At 49.8% G+C, this 13,270-nt stretch overlaps 1 protein-coding gene across 6 annotated transcripts in view; it reads right to left on the bottom strand.

Annotated features, from left to right (window-relative positions):
- The window catches only part of CHD7 (chromodomain helicase DNA binding protein 7), a 133,677-nt gene extending 121,459 nt beyond the window's left edge, over window positions 1-12,218 (bottom strand). For all 6 annotated transcript variants that reach the window (XM_063326925.1, XM_063326930.1, XM_063326931.1 and 3 more), the window contains exon 1: window positions 11,722-12,218. The gene's annotated coding sequence lies outside the window, so the exon portion shown is untranslated. The remainder of the gene's footprint in view (window positions 1-11,721) is intronic.
- Window positions 12,219-13,270: the final 1,052 nt, after the last annotated feature.

Genomic DNA, 13,270 nt, shown 5'->3' with positions numbered 1-13,270 from the left:
CTGGAGAACAGCAAAAATATAATATTACAAGAGTAACTAAGCAGCATGTTATTTTACTTGCAATGTAATTTTTTCACCAATTTTAAACAAATAAGAGTGTGTTCATTTCGTTATGAGAAAGCTTTGGATAGGAAGTAACAGTCTTAGCCATCTACTGTGACTCTCATACCATCTCAAACTAACAGGAATAATGTAGATACTCGAGATTAAACTCCGAATAACTGAATCAAACATTGATTTCATAAAATTTGAGACGTACAAATTGGCTCAGAAGGTTGATGAAACTAATGGAGAACTTCAAGCTTGCTAAAAAAAAAAAAAGAAAAAAAAAAAAAGGAGAATCACACACACTCCCCCCAGAGCAATGTACTTTCTTGTGAATAAATTGTTTTAAAGATTAAATACTTTAAATTTGAAATACCAGACAAGTAATTTATACATTGGTAAATCTTTAAGGCATTTGTTCCTCTAGCTCAAAAGGAAAACTGATTTCTGGGCAGCAGATTATTAATTCTAACGAACTGTTTATAGCATGCAATCCATACCATCACTAGAATAAACAAATTTTAATATCAATTTGAACTCAGGCCAGCAAATTTTTCTTTTGGTGTCCTTTGCTTCACAGATGATTACTCTATTTCTCTTTCTCCCCTGAAGGTTCCCAGGCAACTGATCCAATCCACTTGCTCACTGCCACCAAAATGAAAAGATGAAAAGGGCTTGCTGCTCTCCAAGCCACCGACCCCCCTCATCCTTAGTACCAGCTCTGGTGTTCATCAGATCCTTTTATGAGCCGGTTTGATTCATTACAACAGCAAAATGCTCTCCATTTTACCGAGTTATTTTTCTGCCATTTTAGTGAACTAAAGTGGTTCACAGAAGGACCTGACAAGCGCTGCCGCTATAACAAAGTAACAGAGCCATGCGGTTGGAAGGAAGGGTGCAGGGGGACAAAGGCAAAGAGGAAACTTCTCCTTTCAGAACAGTGTCCGGTTAAATTAGCTCACTGCATTTCTCAAACCATACCCTGACTTCAAAATGATTAGGTGGACCACAAGATGACATTCAACAGCTTTCAGCTATCTTCAGAGCTACAAAAAAATTATTGTACAAAAACTGAAATAATTAAACTATAATACTCCAGCAGAGGAAAACAAATAAAAATCTTACAAATATAATACCAAGATAAGGATAACTTAATCAGAAGAGGAAGGTAAGGAAAGCTTTGTAGATTTCATCCTACTTTAAAAAAAAAGAAAACCCACAAAAAAAACCCTTGGGAAGTGACCATTAATCTCAGTGTTATGATGGAGAAAAGCTACAAGTATTCCAGTAAGGAGAAAACAGCAAGAACTTTGCATTTCCTCCTGACATCGCCACTAGTATCCAAGTAAACCAATGACAGGAAGGCTGACGTGCCTGTTCCCACAAGCTCCAAGAGAAAGAACCTGGAGGGAGGCAGTCGAGCCAATGCGTTGCGAGGTGCTGTACCGCAGGCGAGTGACAACGTGTTCTAGATGCCTTGTCTCCAGGCTTCCTATACCCCGTGATTTCTCTCCATGGATCGATCTGCCTCGTTCTGTGATGGACTGCCTACCGTGGACGTGCCATTTCACTTGAGAAGCAAGAAGTGAACACGTATCAAATATATCACTCCCACAGCCAAACGGAATCGATGACAGCAGCAAACGGGACAGCTCGGCTGCTGGAGTCCTTATCTTGCTATTCAAAGTTCATTGCCTACCTGGAGGCACCTCAAAACAGAAACAACTCGTTTCATTACGCGCTGAAAAGAAAAAAGCGCCCTGCCCCAGAACACCACCACCATCACAGCCTTCCTGACCCTACCAGCTGCTCACCAACAATCTTAACGTTGGGCAGCCACAGAGCACACCACGAATCTCCAAGTGCCGCAGAGACAGAGCCACATAGGAAGACAACAGCAGATCCCAGAAACCCCACCAGGGGATAAGATGGGGCATGCAGCCTGCATCCCAGCTGGCTGTGTAATATCTACCTCCAAGAGCCGCTACGAGTCCAGTTCCTCCCACAGCAAAAATTCGCATTGCCCAACCATCCCCGTACTGCACAGTCCAGTTGTGCCATGAGTCATGCGACAATTTCAGCGGGGGAATCGCACCTGAACCGCTGACAAGCCGGAGGTTGACCATCCTTCATCTAGAGAGGCAGGTAGAAAGGTGGGCATTCTGGTTTCCCCTCTTTTGGGGGAGGGAGCAGGGAAAGGGGACTGGTGGTGGAAGGAGAATAATAGATCAAGGAGATTAATCTTTTAAATAACTGCAACGAAAGCAATTCCTTTCACCTGCCATCTTTTTTGTAGCCAAGATTTTCTTTTTTAACACCTCGAAACTAAGTAATCATTGGTTTGGGTAGGGGGGAGCAAGGGTGCAAGGCATTAGCTTATTTCCATGAGAACTAGCCATTCAAGAACTCAGTCACCTTAACCATAGCATTTCTCTAAATCTAACCACGGTATGTGAAAAGCCACACAAAAACACCCACCCTTCCATTTTTCTCTTTCCTTTTTTTCTTTTCTTTTTTTTTTTTTAAAGTTTCAGCGCAACTTCTAACACGCTTGACTTCTAAGACTACCTACTACAACAATTATGGGACCCAAGTTGGAAAGCCTGTTTCTTTTTTGTCCTAGCGCTGCCTTTGACAAGCCGATTCTCCCAATAGCCACGTCATTTCTCCAAAACAGCCCCTTCCTCCTCCATGGCTGCCACAAAGTTCAAATCCTGTTTAAAATACAAAAGTACACTGACCAAGAGTCACTTCTGCGAGGGAAGGCAGCGTGGGCTGGAGACTACTGCAGAACTGTAGTAAAGGAGAAACGCAGGTGGAACTGATGCAGTTTTTTCAGTAACCTCTGATAAGGTTACAGTGGAATTAAAGAATCGCATAACTGCCTTCGCTCACTTCTGCACGAAAAAGAAACACAACAAAACGACAACGTACCTTTGCAGAAATCAAGAGAGAAAGAGGGGGGAAGTGAAGCTGAAGCCTGCTTATTCACTTCCCCACTGATGAAAGAATGATGATTAAAGCAAGGATGAATAAGGCTGTACCCCATTCACAGAGCCAACTGAATGCAAAGCACAGCAGACTCCTCGTAACAGTACTGATAAATAAAGTGAATTACTTAGCGGGTCTCTCCCAGCCTTACCTCCCGAGGCAGTCAAGAAACCCCTATTTAACTCACTTTCTGAATGATTCCTTCCTAAATCAAGGGAGAGATTAAATTGCTCACTATAAGCTCTCAGTTTAATTCTTCACGGTTAAAACAACTTGAGGCAAGAATTATACTCTTAGCAAGAGCCCCCCTCATCAGGGTTTAAAGGAATCTCTGAACTCACATAAGCAGTGGCTACAGTGACACAGGGCCTTCGCTTAAGCCATCCTGACATGACCGTACCACCCTGCGAAGTCTTCAAGATCCTCCCAGGAACTACCAACGTAGTCTAAGTACCTCTCGAACCAACTACCGGAGATGCCAACCTGCCTGCTTTTTGCCTTGCAACGAACCACCAAATCCAACAAGCAGCTGCTCCAGTCCAACAGCAGGGCAAACCAGAGCACATCCTCAATAAGCCACAGGACTTGCCTAGATATATGCCAGACAGTTGAGATGAAAAAAAAAAATAATAATCATATTCTTAGATCTTAATTCAAGCTAATAACTACAGCTATGGTTGTCTAGGTGTTTCTGATCCCACACGAACAAACAACACACACTCAGATGTAGAACTAAAAGCAGCAATTCACCCGGGATGCCAGATTTCTGGACTTCAGATATGGTCTCTTACCCAGGAATAGGTAAGATTATGAAAACGCTTGCTATACCCTAAACGACTAATTAAGATGCATCCTTGAAATTTACCAGTCTCTTACCTACGTACAATTTTATCTCAGCCTTATCAGAGCAGTATTTGAACATCTGTTAGCCTCATCATTACCTTCCTTCCTTTAACCCTCCTTCCATCGAGCATTAAAAACAAAGTCAGTCATATCTCCTTTTTGGTCATCTTTATTTTCAACTCAAAGAAATACCAAACTGCTATTCTCTACAGTCCAGACCAATATACACACACACTTTCCTGTAAGATGTTTTACCGAGTAACATTTCAGCTTTGGATTTCACTCTCAACAGCTACATCGATGAATCCTGTCTGAAGCAAAGAATATTTTCTTATAATAAGTTATCATCAACTCAGACTTCCTATTTACTAGCTCACCCAAGCCGTTAATACTGAAGACTTTAACTGAATTCCTCCGTTCCTCTCACATAAGGGCTCGTTTTGCATTTCTCCCAGGACAGCACCACCCCAATGTTTTTCTCCTTGTCTTGTCCTATTGCTGATCTCTTAACTTCTAAAATTCCAGCTTTCTGTTCAGTTTTATTTAGTTTTCCCCTGAATCCTCTCTCAAAGAATGACCAGTATTCCTTCACACCTAGAGGCTACCCATTTAACAAAATCCTGCTTAACCCTGTAAATAAATCCACAGGCTTCCTATTTTAAGATCCAGGACAAAAGTGCCTTTATTAAATAAAGTCTTCCCTGGACTCGCTCCAGGTTCTGATCTGCTTTACCACTGGTCACATAGTCCTCAGTCTCCAAACCTTCCCATCTCCTTTCACAAACATCACACTCCCCCACAGGAGCTCCTCCCCACACCCCAAATTTCTCTTTTTGGCAAGGGCTACCCCACAACAGCTATCTCCATTTCACGCGAAGCGTGATGGGACTAGACTGTCCCCACTTGCAACTACTCCATGCATTGAGCGAGAGAAACCACTACAGCTGTATTTCTTAACTATTAAATGATGGGGGGGGGACATAATTTCCATGAAAACAAGGTTTGAAATGACGAGAGGCCGTTTCTATTCAAAGGGTCGTGAAGAACCGTCGGAAAGTTGCCGGCAGGATGCAGCACCCAAGGATTCCCCCCACTCTGTCTCTCCGCTGCTGACATCCCTGTGCCAGGCAGCGCCCGGGGTCCAACGGGAGACTTCGTGGGGCTTTGGTGCAGGCAGCCAGCTCTTCCCACACCGCCACAAGCATCCTCCGCGCTTTGGGTAGAAAGCGGTATTATTAGGAGTTGAAACACATGTTTGTTTTGCAAAATATCCTAATTATCCAAGACTGGCAAGAAAATGCAACTCCGCCAATAGGCGCCAATGCAACTCCGCTTCCCAATAGGAAAGGTACAATCTGAAGAGGAAGAAAAAAAATCCATGGGAAAGCTCGGGGGGGAGGGGCCAGGCAGGAAATAGAAATAAAATAAATAAAAGGTTTAGATTTCAGGGCAGGACAGGTTTCGCTGCATAAACGGAATCATATTTTGTACATCTGATGTACACCTCCATGAAATGCTTTAAAAAGTTAGCTATTTTGTAGCTAGAAATCAAAATAAACTGTAGCGTAGGCCAATTTCTTTTTTAAAAAAAAAAAAATTGCTACGAAGAAATTTTAAAGCCAGCTACCTGTTGGAGTTCTAGCAATAAACAGAAAGCTCAACTAAATGCCTTAAAAAGTGGCTCAAGGTCACTAAAACTGAAGCGCTTCCAAAACTATTCAGCGTTGGATTCTCCATACACTGGCTGCTCCCAGGCAGGTGAGTCGCTGCGCTGCTCGCTACGATCACCAGCCCGTATTTAAATGAAGCCTGAACAGAATAACCTCTAGGATCAGGACCCTATACGTGAAATTTAATTTTCCTCTCAGAACCATTAGGAAGGAGGCAGACATTTTGGCTGCAATGACTTTTTCCAGACAATTGATTCTCGAAGTTATTTATTCCCCACCATTCCCCTCAAGGCCCTCTCGTCACAGCAATTGTCTATGTCAGAGGAAGGTTGGACGCAGCTCCCATGAAAGCCAAGCAAAACCACACCCAAAATAGCTATATAGGTCACTACAAAGCAAAGCCAGCCCTACATCATGCCAGCAAGGGCTTCTGCTTAGTTCCTATATGCCAATAAGCTTTCAAAGTCGTGCGTTACAATGCTCTACTAATAGAGTAGCTTATTTGATAATTAGCAGTCTTTTACTGAATTTCAACTTTTAAATGAAAATGGTTAATTTAAGAAATTAAGTACTATCTCTTTTTTTTTTTTTTTTTTTAAATGAGAATGTGTTTAGCAACAAAATAATCAGGATGTTTAGAAAGCGCTACCGAGTGGCATTCATGAGAGGAGAGAACCCAAGAGGACGACAAAGATCCTTGGTTTTGACTTGGCTTCTTCTAGGTGCATGTTTACATCTTTGAAAAGTCACAATGTTGGAAGCTAAGAGCTAATCAGCTTTTGTATACTTAAGAATATCCTTAAGAGCTTTGTTGTCATATTCAGGCGCTTGGAATGTGTCCTTTAGGTCACAGCCTCCTTTTTATTTTTTTTTTTTTTTTTTGTATCGTGCCTTCCAACCTCATTTTCCAAGTAAGAATTTTAGTGTGCAGCTACGACGTGGTATTTCCACAACGACCCGTCTCAGCTAAGATACAAACCACTAAAAGTTGCGGTTAGATTCTGCAGACTGACAGAAATCAAGAGGAACACTCTTCCATCAGGTTTCAGTATCTTGTCAGAGCCCTAATAAAAACATGGGATGTTTCTGCATATTGTACCTCACTCCTTCCTCTGAAAGGGTTCTAAAAATAAATTATACCGGGAGCTTCCCTTTGCCTTTCTATCGCTGACAAAATATAGACAATATCTGAGACTTTCTTCCATAAAAAAAACCAACAGTGCAAACAAGCTATCCACAGAAACATAAATGGGGAGAAGCGATGAAGTTAACATCTGCCTTGATAACGAAGCTAAATAGACGCAGTAAATTAATACAGTAACTTTTCTGTTGGAAAAGTGAAATCTAAAGCCTCACCTACACGCAAAAGACTTATTTGTAAAAAAAGACAAGTTTAATTATTTACTAGAATTTGCCGTTTTCTCATGTATGCGGGGAACATAAGAGTAACATAAAAGTATCACCCGTGTTACTTACGGGCATCGGTTAGCCAGCTCATAAATCTGAGCAGTGAGTGATCTGTTCCTAGCAGAGAAATACAAAAGGGTTCGGAAGTCGGGATTTAAGGGAACTGGGGGAACGGGGCTGTCCAGGCACATGCCACTTGTCACACAGTTGCCCGTATCCTCGCTAGCCACACAAATTTATTTGGGTATCGCTAGATTCACAAGAGCAAATACCAACCAGCAGATTCTAAAAGCTCCCCCTCTGAAAATTAATGCAAAAAGAAGATGAACAGTAAATAAGGGACAGAGTTAAGGCACAGGATTCTAGGTAATGCATGTGTTTATTTCCACCCTCTTCCTTTCTGGTTACTTTTTTCCTCCTCCTCGCACCTTACTAACCCTTACGTATCACGCCATACGCAAAAAAACAAAACAAAAAACCCAAAGAGCCGGCTGCAATCGGATGCCGTGGATATGGCAAACCACAGAGTCTCACTGCGAGATTTCAGCAGTTTTTCGAAAACCTGCGAAGTTCCTATTACTCGGGCCTCCCGCCTTTACAGAAAATCACGCCCAGGGTTGGGTAGGTTGGTTCGTTAAGGTTTTAAAAGCGCTGTTGTGTTCTTAACGCTGCGGACTCTCCTCCGGCCGAGGGCCCAGGCCACGTCCTGCCCGGGCAGCCACCATCGGCAGCCGGGCACCGGGCACAGACCCTGCGCTCAACCGCCCTCCGCGCCCCAGCAGGAGGGGACACCGGGACACCCAGCAGCATGTCACCGCCTTCCACATACTTTTTTTTCCCCAGCTTCGCCATCGGCTTCTTTCGCCTTTACTCACAAATAACTCGGTTTACGTCTTATAAAGCCCTGATATTATTTGCGCGTTAAAGGAAAATATCATGGACCTTCAGCAAAAGCTTCTTCAGCGCAAAAACAGCAAGTGACACGCGTGAAAAAAAATGACGCTCTGGTTAACTGACCCCTCTACACGGACTGGGAAGTCTTTACAGCGCTCCTTTGACCTAACTCTTCAGGTTTCCGCATTAACCAAATTCAAAAGAAAATGGTTACAAGTCAAACCTCCCGCCACTGTGCAGAGTTTGGGTCGCAACAGGCAGCATTCCACTGTACCTCATTGAGACTGATACTTCTTTTAACAACGCAACATCCTTCGAAATTGTTATTTTCCTAAAAGGACTGCGTGATCGTCACCTATGAGCAAAAGTTTCCTTAATTACCAAAGAGGGAATGAAATAGTTTTGGGTTTCAAATCTGAGCAAGTTTTTTTTTTCCACTGTGTAAATAACCTAACCAGGATTTACAGGTAATAACAGAAATACCATTACGCTGTTAAATATTCAGTAAGATATTTGGTCACATACGATTATCCAATTAGTGAATCACTAATTCAGTTAAACTTGCAATCACAAGCATTTAATGCTCCTCTAAGAGCGTGTTCTACAGCTTTCATAATAATCTTTATATATTTCTTATTTAAAACAAAAAAGCTCAAAACAGACTGAAAATAAGCGGTTTAGGTTAACAGAAAAGCAGGACAGGGGATGCGTGAAACCGTGGCATTTTCCAGTGCCATAGTAGGGGAAATTTTGTTTTGTAAAACTGTTTCAGACTTCAAATGATGTCTCACATGAAAAATAATTACTTTTTCCAAGCAGTTGCGGTTTTATCCTAGAGGAAAATAGCACCCTATCAAAAGGATCTCTGCGAAACCCCGAGCACGTTTACAACACCAAACAAGAGGAAACAAGCAACGTTCCCACTTTTAGTAGCTGGAGATAGGAAAATGTAAAGAATGTAATTGTTCTAGTCACCTGTTACAAACCTCAGAAACAAATGGTTAATTTTCCCCCAGACTGCATCTTATTTCAAAAGGCATCACTAGAATTTTTCTGCTGCTGTTAAAAAGGCAGACCTCTCGGAAGAAGCCCTCTCCAACTATCTCCTCACCGTTAAGTTTGTCAGCAACCCCGCCGTCTAGAATGTGGTTTATGCAGAGTAACTGATTTTTTTTTTCTTTTCCTTTTTTTTTTTTTTTAAATTAAAAAAAAAAAACAAAACAAACACGTTGGAAACTTTCAGGATACAAACTAGAGAGCTTCGAAGTTCCTCTCTTAGCAGCGCCCAGCAATGGAAAGGAGAGAGTTCTGCAAACGTGCCCCAAGCATCCAGCTACATTTAGCTTTCAGCCTTTTTATTATCATTGTCAATGAATGGGCCCCAGTCAAATTAAAGCTGCCATTTTAGGTTAAAGACTAGAGAGCCTCTGTTGTGCAACAGCGAGACAAAAACACTCCAAGCGACAGATGCAGCACTCTCCTTGGAAAACGACAGATTTCAACTTTTAGAAAAAAATACTAATAATAATTACCGATCATGCTTTTTAAGATGAATTATATATCGATACTCACACATTACAGCAAACTAACGGGATTTATAATTGGGATAAACCAGCTACCCATGCTGCTAAGGTCATAGTCATTAAGATTTTTTTTTTTTTTTGCCGTCGTTAGAATGGATGATCTGTGAGGAAACGAACAGAAACATTTTTTGTTCAACTTGCTGGTTTGTATCTCCGCTAGTCCCATATACCACCAGAAAAGAAAAAAAAAGAAAAAAGAATTAAAAAAAAAAAAAAGAAGGAAGACACACACGCTCTCCTGAAAGCCATCTTCTAGGATAAACACAGCTCGCAATCTGCTTTGATAAAAGTAAAAATCGAGGCGCACATCGACACAGAAACAAACTTATCGCATCGAGGTTATTCTGATATTCCCCGAGCCAAAAACCCACCGAAGACCAGGCGGCTTGGGGGGGGCGGGGGGGGGGGGGGGGGAGAGGAAGAAGGAGAGAAAAAAAAAAAAATTAAATATTTAAAAAAAAACCAAACAAACAAACAAAAACAAAACACACACAAAACCTTCTGGCAAAGGAGAAAACCGCCCAGCTCCGCAGTTGGGAGACACGCTCGGGTCCCTTCCCAACGAAAACAAAGGCGGAAAGTGGGTAAGTGCCGGAGAGTTGCGCGGCGGCCGAGCGGCCCCCGGCGATGGGGGGGGACTCCCGGGCACGCGACTTTCCCTTTTGTCCATTGTCCTGTTTAAAAACACTACTTTAAGCCCGGCGTGAGCGGGGCTGCGAGGAGGCAGCCGAGGAAGCCGGCTCCATTCCCACACACCCCCCCTCCCTGCCCCACCGCCACCCCCTTCCCGGGCTCCCCCAACGCCCCCCCACCCACCCCCCGCGACACCCACCCGCGACGGCCGGTCCGGCGTGGCCGGAGGAGCTTCCCCCCCCCCGACACACACACCCCCCGATGTAACGCTACCGGGATAAATGAATGCAACGTAATGATGGCTGCTCATTGCCTGCAGCGCCTTCTCCCTGAGACTCACTAACAACCCTGCCCCCCTCCCCCCGCCACCGCACACACACACGCACACACTCACGCGCGCACACGCGCTGCCCGCTCCCCGCAGGCAGCGCCCGCCGACGGCCCCCCCCCCACCCCCGCCCCGCTGCCCACCCCCCCCGGCCCCGTCCCCTCCCCCGGCCCTGACCGCTTGGCCTCCAACCACCTTTTTCCGCTCACCCTCAAAATGGCCCGGGGCGAAGCGGGGGGGGAGATCGGGGAGGGGGGAGATCGGGGGGGGGGGGGGGGGGGGGGGGGAGCGCCCCGGTACCCACCCCATGTGCGCGGTGGCGGCGCCGCCCGCCCCGGCCCCGCACCGGCGGAGCGCGGTGCCCGGCGGGGTGAAGACCCCCCCTATTATGCGGTGTCCACCGGCACCGCTCCGGCTGCCTTTAGGTAGCGTCTTCCCGTCCCCTCCTCCCCCCCCCCCCGCTCCCCTTTCTTCTCCGGCCGCCGGAGAGCCCCGGCCGCCCCCGGCCCCTCCCGGTGCCGCCGGGGCAGGACGATCTCCCCGCCGTGCGCACCGGCGGCCGGAGCGGCACCTCGTGCTCCCGCCTCCCTCCTCCTCCTCCTCCCTCCCCGCCCGCCTTCCTGCCGCCCGCCGCCACCCACCGCCCGGCCTCCGCCGGGGGTGCCCCCGCCGCCGCGGCCCGGCCGCCGGCCCCGCCGACCCACATGTGCCGGCGCGGAGCGGGGGGGGAGCGGGGCGGGCGGTGCCGGGCCGGGCCGGGCCGTGCGCGGCGGGGGAAGCGCCCTCACTTTGTTAAAGCGCTTGTTGTGCCGCCGGCGGCCGTCAGCGTGGTCAGCGGGGGGAAGCGCTCCCGCGGCCATCCCGGCCGGCGCTGGGCCCCGCCGCCCCCGCCCCGCAGTTTCGCTCAACTTTTCCCGGATTTTTAGTCACCCTCTAAACTTGCGGAGAGGAGCTGGGGGGGGGGGGGGGGGGGGGGAAGGGCGAAGAAGGGAAGAAGGGAAGGGGCGCCGCCGCTCCGGCTCCCCGGTGCCCTCCCCTCCCCCGAGGCGAGGCAGGCGGCCGGCCGGCCGCAGCACAACAAAAAGCCATTTACACCCGGGGAAGTGCCCCGCTGAGACACCCCCCCCCCCCCCCCGCCCCGCCTCGCCCGCAGCCGCGGCGGGGACCAGCATCCCCCACCCCACCCGCCGGGCCGCCGCCGGCAGCCAGCACCCCCCGCTCCGCTCCGCCGGGGACGGAGACCTGCCGCGGGTGCCCAGCTCCATGGCCGGCGCCCTCCTTCCCTCCCTTCCTCCCTCCGCGCCCAGCGAGGTGCGGGGTCACTCACCGGGCCGGTGCGTGGCCGTCGGGGACCGGTGTCCCCCGCTCGCTCCCTCGCTGCCCTCCGCCGAGGGGCCGGGGAGGAGGAGGGGACACGCTCCGGAGTTGGTGCCGCCGGCCGGGGGGTGGGAGGAGGAGGGGGGGGCGAGGCGGGGAGCGGGTCTCTCTCACACACACACACACGGAGTTGCTCGCTCGCACCGGGGCTGGGCTAAGAGGGGAGGAGGGGGATCCCTGACCGGGGCGGGCGGGCGAAGGAGGGGTAGGAGGGAGGGGAGGGAGAGGAAGGGTCAGCGCGGGTCTCGGGTAGTTTCGGGGGGTCTCCGCCGGGTCCCGGCTCCGCTTCGCTCCTTTGTGTAATTTCACTCGATTCAAGTTTAATCCGATAGTTCCCGAGCGAGCGAGCGAGCGCGCCCGCCGGAGCCGAGCCGAGCGCGACACCAGCCAGGCGGCTGCCGCGGCTGCCGCCCCCTGCGCCGCCCGCCCCCGCCGCCGCCTCCCCCCTCCCTCCGCCGCCACAAGGCGCGCCCCCGACACCGCCCCCTCCCCGGGGGCGAGCGCCGCCGAGCGCCCCGCCCCCCCCGCGACGTCACCGCCCCGCCCGGCATAATTTATGCAACGAGGGGAGAAGGAAAGAAAAAAAAAAAAAGGGAAAAGAAAAAAAAAGAGGGGGACAAAAAAAAAAAAAAGACAACCACAACCGGCTCCGTGCGGGGGAGGGGCGGGGGTCACTAACCTCCCCGCCGCCCGGCCCGCCAGCGCCCCGCCGGGGCTCCCGCCGCTGCCGCCGGGCGAGGGAGCGCTGCCGCGGGGCACGGCGGGGCACGGCGGCTTCCTCCCGTCCGCCCCCCCGCTCCGCTCCGCCCCGCCGGTCACCGCGCCGGGAGGATGGGGGGGGTCAGCCCCGCACCGCGGGGTCAGCGCCCGGCCCCGGCCCCGGCCGCCGCGGCGCGTCCCGTCGCGGGAAACTCCCGGTGAAGCCCGGGGTTGTCCCTGTGTCGCCGCCGCCGCGCTTCAAACGTCCCGAACGCGGCGGCGAAGTGAAACCGAGAGGCGGCCCCGGGGAGGCGGCCCGGCCCCCCCTCCGCACCGGCCCCGGCCCCCGGCCCCCTGCCGGGCAGCGGGCACGGCGCCCCCGGCCCGCCGCTCGCTTCCCCGCCGCCGGGGCCAAGGCGGGGCTGGAGCGGGGGCAGGAGCGCCGCAGTCCGCGATCTCGGGTGGACTTTGTCCCGAGCGGGTCGGGTTTTTACAGGGAAGCGGCCATTAAGCGCTGCCCGTCCCGGCCGGCCGCTTCCCCCCCACACGGGGACCGGGACCGGGACCGGGACCGGGAGGGCTGCTGAGCCCCGCTGCTGTCCTGTTTGTAAGCCGTACATTCAAATTGGTGATACGAACCGAAACAAACTCATTCCGTAAGTAAATTAGACAAATCCCACCAAAAAGTGATTACCCATAGCACGCTTAATGGTCTTCCCTGCATCGCTCTGGAAACTAAATAAGCGTCTTAAAAAGTATAACGAGATTAAAATGTAAACCCAGTGTAAAGACACTCTGCA

The sequence above is a fragment of the Chroicocephalus ridibundus genome, chromosome 2 (genome assembly GCF_963924245.1).
Source record: "Chroicocephalus ridibundus chromosome 2, bChrRid1.1, whole genome shotgun sequence".
Classification (NCBI taxonomy): Eukaryota; Metazoa; Chordata; class Aves; order Charadriiformes; family Laridae; genus Chroicocephalus; species Chroicocephalus ridibundus.
The sequence above is the reverse complement of the archived record's forward strand: the minus strand, read 5'-3'. Positions and strand labels throughout refer to the sequence as shown.